Raw genomic sequence first — 10,218 nt, 5'->3', positions numbered from 1 at the left:
TAGGTCATATCTGAATGGTCTAGTGGTTTTCCCTACTTTCTTCCATTTAAGTCTGAATTTGGCAATAAGGAGTTCATGGTCTGAGCCACAGTCAGCTCCTGGTCTTGTTTTTGCTGACTGTATAGAGCTTCTCCATCTTTGGCTGCAAAGAATATAATCAATCTGATTTCAGTGTTGACCATCTGGTGATGTCCATGTAGAGAGTCTTCTCTTGTGTTGTTGGAAGAGGGTGTTTGTTATGACCAGTGCATTTTCTTGGCAAAACTCTATTAGTCTTTTCCTGCTTCATTCTGTATTCCAAGGCCAAATTTGCCTGTTACTCCAGGTGTTTCTTGACTTCCTACTTTTGCATTCCAGTCCCCTATAATGAAAAGGACATCTTTTTTGGGTGTTAGTTCTAAAAGGTCTTGTAGGTCTTCATAGAACCATTCAACTTCAGCTTCTGTAGAGGTGAAGGGAAGAGAGAAAAACATTTAGAGGATGCTTTAGGAGAACTTCCCTGGTGGCTCAGACAGTAAAGCATCTGTCTACAGTGCGGGAGACCTGGGTTTGATCCCTGGGTCAGAAAGATCCCCTGGAGAAGGAAATGGCAATCCACTCCAGTACTACTGCCTGGAAAATCCCATGGACAGAGAAGCCTGGTAGGACACAACTGAGTGACTTCACTTTCACTTTAGGAGAACAGGAAACTGGCAATTGTAGGGTAAGACATCTGTGTTCGGAGGATCATAATTTGCAAACAAGAGTAATATGCTTAGCCATATTTTCATTCACACTTCTGAAGTCTCCTCAAAGGGATACCTAAAATTTGCTGGGAACAGACCTCAAGCCAGATGTTGCACTTCAAGCTAGTGTCCTGTTTTGTTTTCCTTGCTCATTCCACCTAGCTTTCTTTAAATATCCTTTGTTTATTAAAAAAAAAAAGATTAAGTAATAGTATCATTGTAAGGATTCTTTCAGTTTAAATATTTTGTAAAATAGCAATTCTGGAAAATGAAGAAAATTTTTTCAAAACCCATACATCCTAAAACTCAAGGTACAACACACCCTTCCCTAAATTGCCTTGCTAAGTCAAAAGATCTTTTTTTGTGAGTCTGGGGCATCTTGTCACATCAAAATGCAAGAAAATAGATGAAGAATACTAGGGTTATGCCAAAATGATCGAGGAGTCAAACTAGCTCCTACCAGTCAAAGATGGAACAATTTGAGCATAAAAATGAGTAAGTTCAATAAAAGGAGATGTATGGTACACATTAGAATCCATGAATTCATACTGATAAAAAAAAAAGCTTTTTAAACTTTTAATGGATCCAAATTACGTCAATGATTCTGTTTCTATTTGGAAGTAGAGGAATCATGACTGACTAGTTTCCCTATCACTTCATGACCTAGGTTTTCTTACTATGATATCAACCAGGTTAGGTCCTGCTGTCTCTACAGTGAGGCTCATTTAGGTCAAAGCAGCCAACCAATACTGAGAATGCAGGGCTCAGAAGTCTCCAGTATCCTCAGCAAGTGACCACGAAGAGTGCATGCTCACCCTCTGTTGCTAAAATGGAATAAAGGAACTTTTAGGAACTTTGAATAGATTCCTTTAAAGAGTTCACATCTGCAAATAAGTATAGTTTCTTTCTTTGCCTTTTTTTTTTTTTTTTAATTAGTCTACAGCATCTGTTATTCCCATGCAGTCTCCCATCCAAGTACTAACCAGGCCTGACCCTACTTAGCTTCCGAGATCAGATGAGATCAGGCACGTTCAGGGTGGTATGACCATAGACTGCTTTTGTTTTTAATTGAAATGTAGTTGATTTACATTATCTTAGTTTCAGGTGTACAACATAATGATTCAATATTTCACAGATTTTACTCCATTTAAAGTTATTCCAGGACTTGTCTGGAGGCCCAGTGGTTAGGACTCTGGGCTTCCACTGCAGGGGGCACATGTTTCATTCCTGGTAAGGGAACGAAGATCCCACATGCTGCATGGCACAGCCAAAAAATTTAAATTACATTAAGTTAAATTAAAAACAAAGTTATTACAAACAAAAGCAGAACACTCTTTGATATAAACCACAACAATATCTTGCTCCACCTCCTAATGAAAATAAAACCAAAAATAAACAAATGAGACCTAATTAAACTGAAAAGGTTTTGCACAGCAAAGGAAATCATAAACAAAACAGAAAGACAACCCACAGAATGGGAGAAAATATCTGCAAACAAAGTGACCAAAAAGGGATTAATCTCCAAAATATACAAACATCTCATGCAGTTCAATATCAAAAAACAAACAACCCAATTAAAAACTGGGTGGAAGATCTAAAGAGACATTTCTCCAAAGAAGACAGATAGCCAAGAAGCACATGAAAAGATGCTCAACATTACTAATTATATTAGAGAAATGCAAATCAAAACTATGAGGTACTGCGTCACACAGGTTAGAATAGCCCTCATCAAAAAAATCTACAAATAATAAATGCTGGAGAGGGTGTGGAGAAAAGGGAACCCTCCTACATTATTGATGGGAATGTACATTGGTATAGCCACCATGGGGAACAGTATGGAAATTCCTTTAAAAACTAAAAATAGAGCTAATGTATAACCCTGCAATCCCACTCCTGGGCATATATCCAGAGTAAAACATGGTCTGAAAGGATACATGCATCCCAATGTACACTGAAACACTGTTTACAACACCCAAGACATGGAAGCAACCTACATGTCCATGGACAGAGGAATGGATGAAGATGTGGTACTTATATACAATGGAATATTACACAGCCATTAAAAAGGACAAAATAATGCCATTTGCAGCAACATGGATGGACCTAGAGATTGTCATACTGAGTAAAGTCAGTCAGAGAAAGATGGAAAAATATCATATGACATCCCTTATATGCAGAATCTAAAAAAAACTGTACAAATTAATTTCTTTACAGAATAGAAACAGATTCATAGACTTAGATAATGAACTTATGGTTGCCAGTAGGGGAAGGATCAGGGGAAGGGATAGTTAGGGAGTTTTAGATTGACATGTACACACAGCTATATTTTAAATGGATAACCAACAAGGTCTTCTGTATAGCACAGGGAACTCTGCTCAATATCATGTGGCAGCCTGGATGGGAGAGGAGTTTGGGGGAGAATGGATACATGTATATGTACAGCTGAGTCTCTTTGCTGTCCACCTGAAACTATAACAGTATTGTTAATTGCCTAGACTCCAATATAAGATAAAAAGTTAAAAAAAATCCAGTGCAAAACTTCAAAGATAGCATCAAAATCATTCTTTCTCTGTAAGTGTACTTAAAATGGGTGAACTGTATACTTAAAATGGGTGAAATGTTTTGATATGTAAATTATACTTCGATAAAGAGACAGCAATTAAATAATTTTTAAAGTAATTATTGGGAAATTAGGACAAACATTTTTTTTTGGCTGTGCTATGCAGCTTGCTGGATCTTAGTTACCCAGCCAGAAACTGAACCTGGGCCCTAGGCAGTGGAAGCAGAGTCCCACCCACTGAACCAACAGAAAATTCCCAAATTAGTACAATTTTAACACTGTCTGGATATTTGGTGATATCTAGGAATTATTAAAGTGTAATAATGCTATCATGTGTATGTGTTTTATATCAGTTTTAGATAAATGTATTGAAATATTTTAGGAAGACATGATTTGGAGAACTTGCTTCAATATAATTGAGAGGGAAAGAGAGTGGTAGGGATACAGATTTTTTAAAAAATAGGTCTTGAATTTTTAATTACTAAAGCTTGTTGACAGCCACATGGACAGTGATTATACTCTTATTTTTACTAAGTTTTGTCTAAGTTTGTAATTTAAAAAAATTTTTTTATTAGGTATTTATGGCTGCGTCAGGTCTCAGTTGTTGCACACAGGATACTTCATTGCAGCGAGGGCTTCTCTCTAACCGTGGTGCGTAGGCTTGCCAGGTGTGGTTCTCGGGCTCAGTAGTTGCGGCGGGTACGCTTAGTTGCCCTATGGCATACGGGATCTTACTTCTCCAACCAAGAATCAAGCCCGCACTCTCTTCATTGGAAGCTGGATTCTTAACCACTGAACCACCAGGGAAGTCCCAACAAATTTTAAAAAATAAATAAATAAACAGAATTTTTACAAACTCTTCTTGTGTATGTACTGTTTTTGTTATAGGTCCACAGCTACTCAAAAAAAAAAAAAAATCATCAGTTTCAGTTATCAGCCATTCTGCACCTGGCATACTGAAGATGCATAACACTTTGTAGTTATTATTCGTTTCTTTATTTGACACAGGGAGCACAACAGCCATGTAAGTAGCCCTGAACATGATTTAAAAGCCAGAGTCATCACAACTTATGAATGACCTCTTATCTGATACTTCTTTCTATTAAGTTACTTTCTATTGAAGTATAGTTGATTAGCAATGTTGTGCTGATTGCTGGTGTACAACAAAGTGATTTAGTTATACATACATACTTTTTCATATTTTTTTCCACTATGGCTTATTACAGGATTATCTGATACTTCTGAGCTTATAGAGAATAAGCACAATAACCAGTTTTTCTGTCGAAATTCCTCTAAAAACAAGCCTAAAGAGCTTAGGACTAAGCAGATGGGGAGTTTCACTGGCTCTGTGCTAAAATTAAGTAGCTAATTTGAGAGATAAAGCATGTTAAAATATCAATTCAGAACAAAAAAAAATCACATTACATGGTTTATGTTCTACATATTAAAGCATGTTTTCTAGTATGGGTTCCTAGAGGAAAGGGACTTGTGTTCTGTTCAGCATGTGAGCTGCTCTTAATACATTATAGGGGAGATGCTCAAGTTACTTAGGTTGTTGAATTTATTAGGCCAGTTGAAAGCTGCGGAAAGGACTAATTAAAATGGCTTATTTTAACCTAAAATATAATAAATTCTTTATGTTCAAAAGTGGTCCTCACACCTGTTAAAATGGCTATTATCAAAAGGACAAGAAATAACAAGCATTGGAGAGGATGTGGAGAAAAGGGAACCCTTGGGTACTGTCAGCGGGAATGTAAACTGGTGCAGCCACTATGGAAAATAGTGCAGAGGTTCCTCAAAAAAATTAAAAATAGAAACTACCATGTGATCTCACAAATCCACGCTGGGTATTTATCCAAGAAAATGAAAACACTAGCACTCCCATGTTCTTTGCAGCATTATTTACAATGGCCAAGATATGGAAACAAGCTAAGAGTTCATCAATAGAACAGATAAAACACAATATACTGAAATAGCTATCTATATGTTTATCTATATACAGAAATATTATTCAATCATAAAAAAAGAATATCTTTCCATCTGCAACAACATGGATGGATCCTTGGGGTATTATGCTAAGTGAAATACATCAGACAGACAAAGACAAATACTGTATGATCTCAGCTTTAAATGGAATCTATAAAACCAAAACCAAGCTTACAGAGAATAGATTGGTATGCAACAGATTGGTGGGGGCGTAGGGTGTCCGCTAAATAGATAAGTGGAGTCAAAAGGTACAAACTTCAGGTTATAAAATAAGTAATCCATGGAGATGCAATGTGCAACATGGCGACTATAGCTATTACTGTACTGGCGGCTCAGTGGTAAAGAATCTGCCTGCCAACGCAGGAGACACAGGTTCAATCCCTGGGTCAGGAAGATCCCCTGCAGAAGGCAATGGCAACCCACTCCAGTATCCTTGTCTGGAAAATCCCAGACAGAGGAGCCAGGTGGGCAGAGTGGGACACAACACAGTGACTAGACAACAACTGCATATTTGAAAGCTGCTAGATCTTAAAAGTTCTCATCACAAGAAAAAAAAGAATTCTGCAGCTATGTACGGTGATAAATGTTAGCTAGACTTAGTATAATGACCATTTCATAATATATACAAATATCAAATCATTATGTTGTATACCTGGAACTAATATATCAACTATCCTTTAACTTAAAAAAAGAGCAGTTCCTTTGGGCCCCACACCTTCCACCAACAATAAAAACAGTATTTCCTATCATCTACAGAGAGATAGATCTTGAGCTATATAACAGCTCCATATGGGCAGAGGCCATCTTAATTTGTCATATGTACTTGACTTGGATATAGTCTAACTACTGTCCTGGTGGCTCAGTGGTAAAGAATCCACCTGCCAATGAAACAGATGTGGGTCCAATCCCTGGGTCAGGAAGATCCCCCAGAGAAGGAAATGGCAACCCACTCCAGTATTCTTGCCTGGGAAATCCCATGGACAGAGAAGCCTGGCAGGCTACAGTCCATGAGGTCACAAAAGACTTGGATACAACTTGGTGACTATACAACAATACTCTACCTAACCACGTCTCCTATGTGTGCATGTGTATGCACACACTCTCACACTCCATAGCCTACTTAATCCTATGTCACCACTTATTATCTTCAACTCCTCTCCTTCCCTCATTACTGATACCAAGTTTTATTAACTGCCTGTTCCAGGTCATCACCTGCCCACTTCTCTTTCCCATTGCCTGATCTTAATCAGAGTATCTCACCCAAATGAGATTTTACCACTGTGCCTGCCTGATTCCTCATCCTCCAAGCCAATCTAAACTACGAGTGTCATTTCTTTATTTAAAACTTTCTAACGGCTCACCATTGTCTTAAAAAAAGAAACTCTGATTGTCGGGCTCTTCTATGATCTGGTCCATTTCATCTCCTCTCAGCCCTTGTTCACCACTCCCACTCACCATACACAATAAATCGTTTAAATATAATGCTTTCCAGGCTTACATATGTGTGCATATGTTGCTTTTCCTGTCTCTAATACTCTCCTCCTCTCACACCAATCTGTACTCATCTTTCAGCTCTCAGCTTAAACATCATTTTGAGTATTCTCATAGCCCCCTTCATTTGTCTCAGAAATACTATTCATCATATTTTATAATTTTCTACTTGTCCAAATCTTTCATTAGACACAAAGCAAGTCTAGTGTACTCAGAAGAGTGTTTGACTCAATGACGGCATGCTGATCTTCAGTAAATTAACAGTTTTTAATGACAGCTAATAATGATTTAAACTAGCTTCACAACCCTCAATTTGGTTTCCTGTTATCTGTAGGATTTTTGCTTCTTAATTCTACTCCAACCTCAACCCACAACCTTTACTCACCTATAGGGATGTTGCACTAAAATCCATTCTCTTCTTGCATAACTAGACCTGGCTTCTCAAGTACAGACTACATTTCCCCAATGCCTCTTAAGGCTATATGTATTCCTGTGATCAACCTACAGTCAAAAGAACATAAGAAGTTATACAATTTATGGCTTAGATTTCCGAAGGCCATTCCTTCAAGGGCTAAAATGAAAGCAACTGAGTTATCTCAGAAGCCATGTTTTGAAAATGGCAAAATGTGAATCCAGATCTTTGAAAGACTGGACGGAGGACAGCACAGGACACTTAAGTGGTGACAAATATGCTTTATCAGAGCCATTGCATTTTGGAGTCTCCTTGTTACTACTTTCACTACCCTAAGGCCTAATACACAGAATACAGAGAGGCAGATGAAATGGGAGACTTCAGATTTTCAGCAAAATGACATAGACCTAATAAAGATTAAAAATTCCAATATAAAAAATTTACAATGAACCCAGGGTCATATACAGAAAATAGAAATTTTTGAAACTAGTTAAAAATATCTTCCTTAATGAGAAAGAACTGACATTTATTTGAGACAAATTAATACAATCAACAAGCAAAAACAAAACAAAAGACAAGGAAAAGGAACTTTTTTTTTTTTTGAAAAGGAACTTCTGTGTCTGTGGTGTCCGTAGGTAATGTGCAGCTAGGGTAGCAACTAGGGTGACTGACATTGTACTTGTAACTTATTCCAAAAAAAGTTAGGCCAAGGATAATGGGGCAAATGACAGACAACAGACCACAATCCAGCTTCAGAGGTCACAAACCAACACCAAGAGGTCAAAGACAAAATGGGCAAATTCTTATAAAAACACACCACACTCATATGAAAATAAATGCCTAAAAGAATGAAGATCTTAAAAAGATTTTTGAAGATTTAAAAACTTTATAAAGATTTTAAAAGAGTCATGAGAAAAACGACAGAGAAAACTTAAAAAGCAACAACAAAAAGGCCCTGTCACTCTCCTTGTAAAGAAGCTGCTTTAAGAGCCCGTAGGTTCTCAGAAAAGAATTTTAGCTACTGGCAAGGCAATAAGATGAATGTATTAGAATTCCAGGCACATTTATCTATTTCAGGGCCAGCACAAAAACACCTACTACTAAAACCAGAACACCAGCTTTAAACTTACCCAGTGGTGAGCAGAATTTTAAGAGCTCCAGTTCTACACAGGTTCAGATGCTGACTCTTATCACTTACTGGGTGTCGTGACTCTGGGTAAATTACTTAACCTCTCTGAGATTCAAGCTTTCTTACCAGTAAAGGGATATTCCAACTCATGAGCACCTTCGGTAGAACTGCAATGGTTTAATGAAATAAATCATGTAAAGTATTTTTTATGGCAAGCATGTACTGCTGCTGCTGCTAAGTTACGTCAGTCATGTCCGACTCTGTGCAACCCCATAGACGGCAGCCCACCAGGCTCCCCCATCCCTGGGATTCTCCAGGCAAGAACATTGGAGTGGGTTGCCATTTCCCTCTCCAAAGAATCAAAGTGAAAAGTGAAAGTGAAGTCGCTCAGTCATGTCTGACTCAGCTACCCCATGGACTGAAGCCTACCAGGCTCCTCCATCCATGGGATTTTCCAGGCAAAAGTACTGGAGTGGGTTGCCATTGCCTTCTCCAAAGCATGTACGAAAAAGCCATTATTACCGTACCCACTATTCTTTCACTGTAGTAGGCTTTTGTATTTTGTTTTTAGCAAAAATTTTTACTCGGCACTGACTTCAAAACAGCTTCAAGTTTAAGTGTGTAACCTCTTCCCATGGTATCATCAAATAGGCCACACTACAGTGTACCTACATTTGCTAACAGCTTACCAAAGAATTTAAGTCACTTCACTTCTGCCACTCTGATAATCTTAGAGAAATCAGGTATTAAAAGTACCTTTTACTTCACAACATATCTGTGATGCATATCTTAAAACACAAATGATATTCTGATGATGAAATCCTTATCAACCCAGAACAATGAAATCTGGGTGCTTGAAAAAGGGAAATGCACGGTGCCAAGAGCTCCCCTTTCAGTCTCACATGCCTAGCGACAACTGTAACACTGCAAATATTTGTACCAGTATCTCAGATTCTGTTATAAAACTATCAAATGTCAATAGCTTTATATTTTTTAAGGGTTGTTCATGATTCTCACTCTGGCAACTGTTGGAATAAAAACCACAAGGATATTACTAATATTCATGGCAAAAACTCTAGGTCTAGGTAGTGAATGCAGACTGTCTTCTCTTCAACCTACAAATTTTCAATTAGATGACTTTTTCAACTGAATAGGATACTGATTTGCTGACAACTTGCCAGGGAATGAGAATTTTGGCAAATACAAACACAATGGACAAATGAATTTTTTATTATAAAACTATACAAAGAGCTATATAAAAAGTGGTGGAACTATAATTGTTGGTGAACAGTAAATAAGTGACCCTTTGGGCCACAGTAAATGATCCACACTATGATGGTGTAGGAACATTTTCCTAGATGAGGAACAGTATACTATACTAAGTCACTTCAGTCGTGTCCGACTCTGCGTGACCCCTAGACGGCAGCCCACCAGGCTCCCCTGTCCCTGGGATTCTCCAGGCAAGAACACTGGAGTGGGTTGCCATTTTTTTCTCCAACGCATGAAAGTGAAAAGTGAAAGGCAAGTTGCTCAGTCGTGTCCGACTCTGAGCGACCCCATGGACTGCAGCCTACCAGGCTCCTCCATCCATGGGATTTTCCAGGCAAGAGTACTGGAGTGGGGTGCCATCGCCTTCACATTACAAGTAAAAGGACTTCAACAACTTGAGCAAAGTATACATAAAATCACTTCTAAATGTAATTTGAAGAATTTTTTTTAAAAAGCCATCACTGGACTTCCCTGGGGCCAGGGGTTGATTCTGTGCTTTTACTGTAGGGGGTGCAGGTTTGACTGGTCAGCCAAGTTCCACAGGCCACTCAGTGTGGCCAGAAAAAAAAAAAAGCCATCACTTGCTTGGGTTTTGAAATTCGGCTTCAAATTGTATCTGTTGTTTCCTACTCCAATTTATCGTTCT

The 10,218-nt window shown here is 38.2% G+C and overlaps 1 pseudogene; it reads right to left on the bottom strand.

Annotated features, from left to right (window-relative positions):
* Positions 1-1,659: 1,659 nt before the first annotated feature.
* On the bottom strand, positions 1,660-1,778 carry LOC139184317 (5S ribosomal RNA; annotated as a pseudogene).
* Positions 1,779-10,218: the final 8,440 nt, after the last annotated feature.

This window comes from Bos indicus, chromosome 7 (assembly GCF_029378745.1).
Source record: "Bos indicus isolate NIAB-ARS_2022 breed Sahiwal x Tharparkar chromosome 7, NIAB-ARS_B.indTharparkar_mat_pri_1.0, whole genome shotgun sequence".
In the NCBI taxonomy this organism is placed as follows: Eukaryota; Metazoa; Chordata; class Mammalia; order Artiodactyla; family Bovidae; genus Bos; species Bos indicus.
The sequence above is the reverse complement of the archived record's forward strand: the minus strand, read 5'-3'. Positions and strand labels throughout refer to the sequence as shown.